Source organism: Pteronotus mesoamericanus, unplaced genomic scaffold, assembly GCF_021234165.1.
Source record: "Pteronotus mesoamericanus isolate MK-2021 breed Mesoamerican mustached bat unplaced genomic scaffold, CSHL_Meso_final contig_1161, whole genome shotgun sequence".
Taxonomy (NCBI): Eukaryota; Metazoa; Chordata; class Mammalia; order Chiroptera; family Mormoopidae; genus Pteronotus; species Pteronotus mesoamericanus.
The window spans coordinates 256,403-262,924 of record NW_026555028.1 but is presented as its reverse complement, the minus strand read 5'-3'; the positions used below and the strand labels follow the sequence as shown (position 1 = coordinate 262,924).

General features: G+C 37.6%; 1 protein-coding gene across 1 annotated transcript in view; it reads left to right on the top strand.

Annotated features, from left to right (window-relative positions):
• TGS1 (trimethylguanosine synthase 1) overlaps window positions 1–6,522 on the top strand; it is a 42,884-nt gene that overhangs the window by 1,074 nt on the left and 35,288 nt on the right. The window lies entirely within an intron of this gene.

The window sequence follows — 6,522 nt, the reverse complement described above, 5'->3', positions numbered from 1 at the left end:
TTAAATTTAATGTGAAAAGTATTTTTGTATTCATGTATCATATATCCATTCAAGGAAAGATTTTTGTGCTCCTTTGTATTAGGTACTAGTAGGCACTGGGGTACAAGACACAGCCCTTCTCTACACATTTGGAGTGTACTTACTGGCAAAGGAGATCAATATTAAGATAACTTACATAATTATTTGGCTAATTAAAGTTGTAAGTGCTATGGGAGCGAAGTACAGGATGCTAGATAGCAACAACCTAACTGTTCTCCACAGACCACAAAGATTTTTTTCACGAAGTAGCATTTGAAAAGAGGTCTAAAGGGTGAGGGGAAGTAAAGTGGGTATGTTTGAGTGGGAGGAAGCATTTTTGCAAGCAGAACTCAGTGTAAAAACCTTGAGGGAGCAAGCTCATAAAACTGAAACAAAGGCAGGGTAAAAACATGGGAGTATTTTGTGGAAGATAGGATCAGATTTTTTTTTTCTTTTTAATTTTATTGATTTTGAAACCTGAAAAGTCGGTGTTCATGCTGTCACTCCCAGAATCAATTACTACACAGGAGAATTGAATCCTTATGGGTTCTTCATTCAGGTGGCCAGTGATGTGAGAAGACAGTGGGTTATGTACCCTGGAAAACCATCTTAACATCTCATTTCAAGCCAACCTTTTTATAAGGAGAAGAAAGGGTAGGTAAGGGGTTTGGAAGAAAGGTTAATTGGATAATAGTTGCAGTCCAGTGGTGATATTCCTAGTACTTTGGTCTGTTGATCAGCAATTCTTTTCCTGCCTCACTGGAACTGTTCCCTCCCTAGAACACAGTGGCTTAGATACCATCTCCATTACTTGCTCCCCTGGGAGCTCAAAGGTAGAATTGCTTGACAACCTCCTAGAGTCACTGGTCTTGCATTCCAATTTTTGGAACAGCAGCTTCCCACGTGCATTAATCACTTAAGCCTGTCAACTAAGGCTAAAATCTTCAACTCTTGAGTTCCCCTATCAATTTTAGAGAGGGAGAGGAAGGGATGGGGGGAGACATTAACCTGCCATTCCACCTCATTCACTCATTCATTGGTTGATTCTTATATGTACCCTGACTGAGGATCGAACCTGCAACCTTGGCATATAAGGACAATGCTCTAACCAACCGAGCTGCAGCCTGGGGGATGGTTGCGGGGAGGAGACCCACTTAACCATTTTCCAGGCAACACATTATGGCTTGGATAAGGATTGGGAGCAGTGGAAATGGAGAAAGAAGAGAACACAGGAAACTGCTGAGTTTAAGGAATCGGATTGGATGTGAGGGAATGAAGGAAAGATAAAGGATGGATAAGGGGAGAATAGGTCAAGAGTAACTCCCCAGTTTCTGGCTTGAATTGATGCCTCTCACTGCAGTAGGGATCACTGGAGAGTCATGATGGGTTTTTATTTTGGGACAGCAATGAGAATATAATCAATTTTGATTTTCAAGTACTTATGAGATAGGCAAGAACAGATATTATAGGTTGTTAGATATATTGGTTTGAAGCTCTGCAGATGCCTGGGCTGGTCTTAAAAACTTGAGCCATTCTAGTATAAATAATAGTTGAAGTCATTGATTCAGCAGTTGGGCTGGGGGAGAGTTGAAACCAGAAAAGTCATCATTCGCGTTGCCTGTCACTACCAGAATCAATAAGTAGAGACAAAGATTGAATCTTTATGGGCACTTTATTTAGATGGCCAGTGATCTGAAAAGAAGGCAGGTTTTCTACCCTCCAAAACTGTCTTAACATCTCCTTTCAAGCTGATCTTCCTATAAGGAATAGAAAGGATAGGTAAGGAATTTGGGAAAATGTAAGAGTTGCAGTCCAGTGGCGATTTTCGTAGTACTTCTTTATCTGTTGACCAACAATTCTTTACCTGCGCGCCTCCATGGAACACAGTGACTCAGATACCATATCGATTGCTTGTGGGCCTCCTGCAGTCCTGTAGGGCAAATATTCCAGTTCCTGGAACAACAGCTTTCCACATGCATTAAGCCTTTTGACCACTTAAGCCTGTTGACTATAACTAAAACTAAAATCTTTAACTATTGAGTTCCCCTATCAGAATGGGGCCTATCCTTGAGGACTTCCAAATTTTTTAAAGATTAAAGGAAAAGAGATGTATTAACTGAAAAAGAGGTAGAAGACAAACTCAAGTATACTGTCACCAAACCTTTGAAGGAGGGAGTACATTGGAAAGCTGCTACAATACCAAGCAAAATGAGGACTGAAATATATCCACTAGAAATGACGATTCTTTTTTAAATATACAGAATTGATAACTTGCTAATTATTTTTACACTTCACACTTTTCTCTCCATTTAAGCATTCTAGCCACCCCCTAAAGTATGTCTTGTTATTCTTATTTTATTGAATAGAAAACTGAGTCTTGGTAGTGGCCTAAAAAAGAAATTACACAGCCAGGTAAGTGGAGGTTTGTGTGACTTCACAGTCTTTCCACTATCCCACTAGTTAGTCTAGAACACATGATTTTATTGAATCTTTCTGACTGAGCTATTTAAGTGGTCTAAAGTCACTAGAACACTGGTGGCTTGTTAAAGTACTTTAGCATAACGTATTTTAGTTGAGATAGAGAACTGTTCTGAAAACTGAAGAGCCTGTATTTACCTCTGACCATACCACTGTAACAGTATCTAGTGGTCTCTAGTTTTTTATATATAGAACAACAAAATCATTTGATATATTTAAGACTCATTTTTTCCCTTTGCTATTTGAAACTAAGCCACAGTCACTTTACAGTAGAGAAATTGCTACTTGTACTTAAGAAATTTCTAAGAATCATTTATTCAGTATGTATTTTGGCCACCCATGTGTCAGGTACTGGGGTAAATAGATGACGTAGGCATGGTAGTGATGATTGTTTTAGTCAAAGGTATATTAATGCCTAGTCAGGCTACTAAGGGAGCATTATCTTAATAGGGTGACTACAATGCAGGCTTGGTCTCCAGCTTTATAAGTCAATAGTTAAGGTTTCTTTTGTTCCTACAAAGTGCCAGGTCCAGATACTCACTAAGAATTATTATGCTCTGTGGCATGTGTTACACTGATCAAACTTAAAAACTGTTTTTTAAAGAACACTTAGCAAGTATTACAGGAACTTCTTCAAATACCAAGCTTCAGAAATATACCTTTCCCGGGGATGACTGCTTATGGCTATTATTGAAAGTTGCCCTAAGTTGGAAACAGTTTTCATAAATATTTGAGAGCTCGTATCATCGCTCTTGTTGCTAATCTTTTTCTTTTTTTATTGATTTTTAGAGAAAGATCTATTTATTGGCCCACTTATTTATGCATTCTTTGGATGGTTCCTCTATGTTCCCTGACTAAGGATTGAACCCACAACCTTGGTGTATAGGGATGATGCTCTAACTACTTGGCCAAGGTCTTGTTGCTAATATTTATGCCTCAGATTATCAGTAGATTTAGGATATACTAGTAATAACCTTGGACACCTTTTTCACCTCTCATTCATGAAGAAGTGTTTTTCTGCTCCTTCCTCTGGACCTGGTCTGACCTAATAGGCTGGCCCATTCCCCGGAAAGCATGCAAGCTAGCACTGTAGGCAGGACCAAGGAACTCACCAGAAAAGAGTACCTGGCTGTTGGATGTACAGGCCAAAAAAGAAGAGTCAGCTTGCATATGGTACCTCCTTCTTAGCCTATAGCCTTTGGAGTCTTGGTGTTCTCTTCATGAAGCCACCTTTCAAAAAAAATAAATAAATAAAGGGATGAATATGAGTTATAAAATATAAAAAGTTTAGAAAAATTATCATGCTGTATCTGTAGGAAGTTGTGACTGTATTTCAATTAAAGCAATGTTAAAACATTTATGATATAAATCACCAATTACATTAAATTACATTGAATTTAGTATTTTTGAACTAAAATGTGCATTCTTTTCATTACAGTTACTTTCATATATCTTCTTAAAACCTAGAAGCACTATTTCACTTTTAGAAACTACATTTTAAATTCAAAATAAAGAGAAAAGAATGGTGTTTTCCTTTAGATCAGTTTATGCCCAGATAAATTATAATAATTTAGAACAAAAAGAACTTGGAAATACGATCTTGAAATTGTTTGCCAGTCATCACTTGAGAAGTCCTTAGGCGTGGGAGTCATGCCAGAAGTTCAGACGATTATAAGTGTAACCTTGACCTTTAAGGTAAGGAAAAGATCTATTTCAAAACTGAAAAACACAGATTTTATTGTTGACAGAAATGTCAGTACCATGTAGCAGAAAACATAGAAAATGAGCATTAATATGGGTACCAAGTAACTGCTCACTGAGTTGATTCTCGTACTAAATAAGATTATTTATATATCTCCGCTCAAAAGCAGGAAATAGAACTAACTCTTATTTTCTGAGGACACTATATTAACATACTGTCTTATGAACTTTATTCTTAGAGTAATCATTCTGCTTCAACTACACATTCAATTTTCTATAGATTTTCTATATGAAGAAGGCATAATTATAGTGTTATGGGGCTCTAAAAATAACCATTATGATGACTCTAATAACATGAAAAAAAACTTGTGTTAACATATTAGAATACAAAGTACCTACACTGTGATTACAGTTATGTAAAAATTGTATGTGTTTATGTACAGAGCCTGGAATGGAACACACTGAAATGGTGGAATGGTAGAAAGTTGCTTGTGTCATAAATAACAAGCTTTAATTATTTTTTTAATAACTAATTTTGAAATAATTTGAAACTTAACAAAAATAGTTCAAAAAACTCCCATACTACTTCACCAAGATTCACCAACTGTTAAGCATTTGCTCCATCACTCCCTCTCCTTAACACGCACGCACGCATACACATCATTAGTGTTTTCTGAACCATTTGAGAACAAGCTACAGACATGATTCTCCATCAGAACTAAATACTAAATACCCCAAACAAGTATATTCTCCTACATAGCTGCTGTAGTTGATTCCAATTCAAATTTCCAAACTTTTCTATCAGTGTTTCTCTTTTGTTTGTGATCCAGGATTCTATATAGGGATCTATTATATGTACTTATGTCCTGTCAGTCTTTTCCAATCTGGAAAATTTCCTCACTTTCACCATGTCAAGTCTTCATCAGTTTAAAAGGTTCAGACCCTGCCTTCTGTAGGATGACCTTATTTTATCTGGGTCTGTCTGACATTTCATCAGGAACAGAGCCAGGCCAATGCTTTCTTGGCAAGAATGCCCCAGAAATTATCTGGTGCTGGGCTCAGTATCACTTCATGTGATCATTTCTGTGGACCCATCCTACCACTGGCGATGTTGACCTCCATTTTGTCATAGTGTTGCTATCTCCCAATGATGGTTCCCTCCATATGAATTAGGATCGATACTTTGTGAGGAGGTATTCCAGTGTTACATCACTGCCTGAATCCACTACCTCTGAAGGTTGCCAAAGAGTGATTCTTTGTCTCCATCGTTCCTTCTACATTTATTAGTTAACATTTTGTATGGAGCACTTTCCCTCTCTCCCCCATGTATTTGTTTACTTTTTATGTATATTAACATTGACTCGATTATTAATCTATTAATAGCTCATATTCTGTTACTATCATTATTGTCTCAGTTTTGGCTGGTGAGGGTCCATTGAGATGGTTCCTGTATCCTTTTGATGTGTCCCTGGCATTTTCTGAGCTCCTTCTAACCTTCTGGCACGATGAGATGACTCAGACATAGCTTTTATAGTCCATGCTCCAACTTGGAATTGCCATTTCTCCAGGGTACCCAGGTTCATTTTAGTGGAGAATAGTATTAGAAACCAAGACTCAGTTGCTCATTGTGCTCATTGCTGCTGGGTTTTTGTTGCTTTCAAGCCCCCTCAGCAGGCAGAGTTAGGCAGTATGTACAGTAAGTCCTCACTTAACATCGATAGGTTCAACATAAGCAAACAATATGTAGTAAAACCAATTTTCCCTTAGGTTAATTGATATAAACAAAACCTAAGTTCCTATGGCATGACATCAACATTATAATGAAATGAATGAAATGACTTTGAATGTTATTGGAGGACCTGACATATACATACATACATACATACATAAATGTGTGTGTAGGCGAATCTTGGCTATCATTATCCTCAACACATTACTTACTTCCTCAGTCTTGCAGCAATCTTGGCCCTTTCCTCCCCTGGACACCTTCATGCACCATATCGTTGGGTGCTGGCGAGCACACCATTGATGTCCTCTTTGTGGCCGCTGCTCCACCCACCCCACCAGTACCCATGTTCCTGAGGTCATATTCTGTTACTATCTTGAAATTTTTCAAGAGTTTATTGGCCAGTGGGCATGCTACCAAAGCACATTTGCACTTCCTTCCCTTCCCTCTTTTCACTCTCCCGTGTGAGTTACTGCCTGTTTCATGTTTTATAAAGTACCCAAAAATAAACAGGAAGATATGAAATATATGAAGTACACAAGAATTTCATTTTATTGAATTTATTATAGCTCCATTAGAAATGTAGTACCAGCTATTAT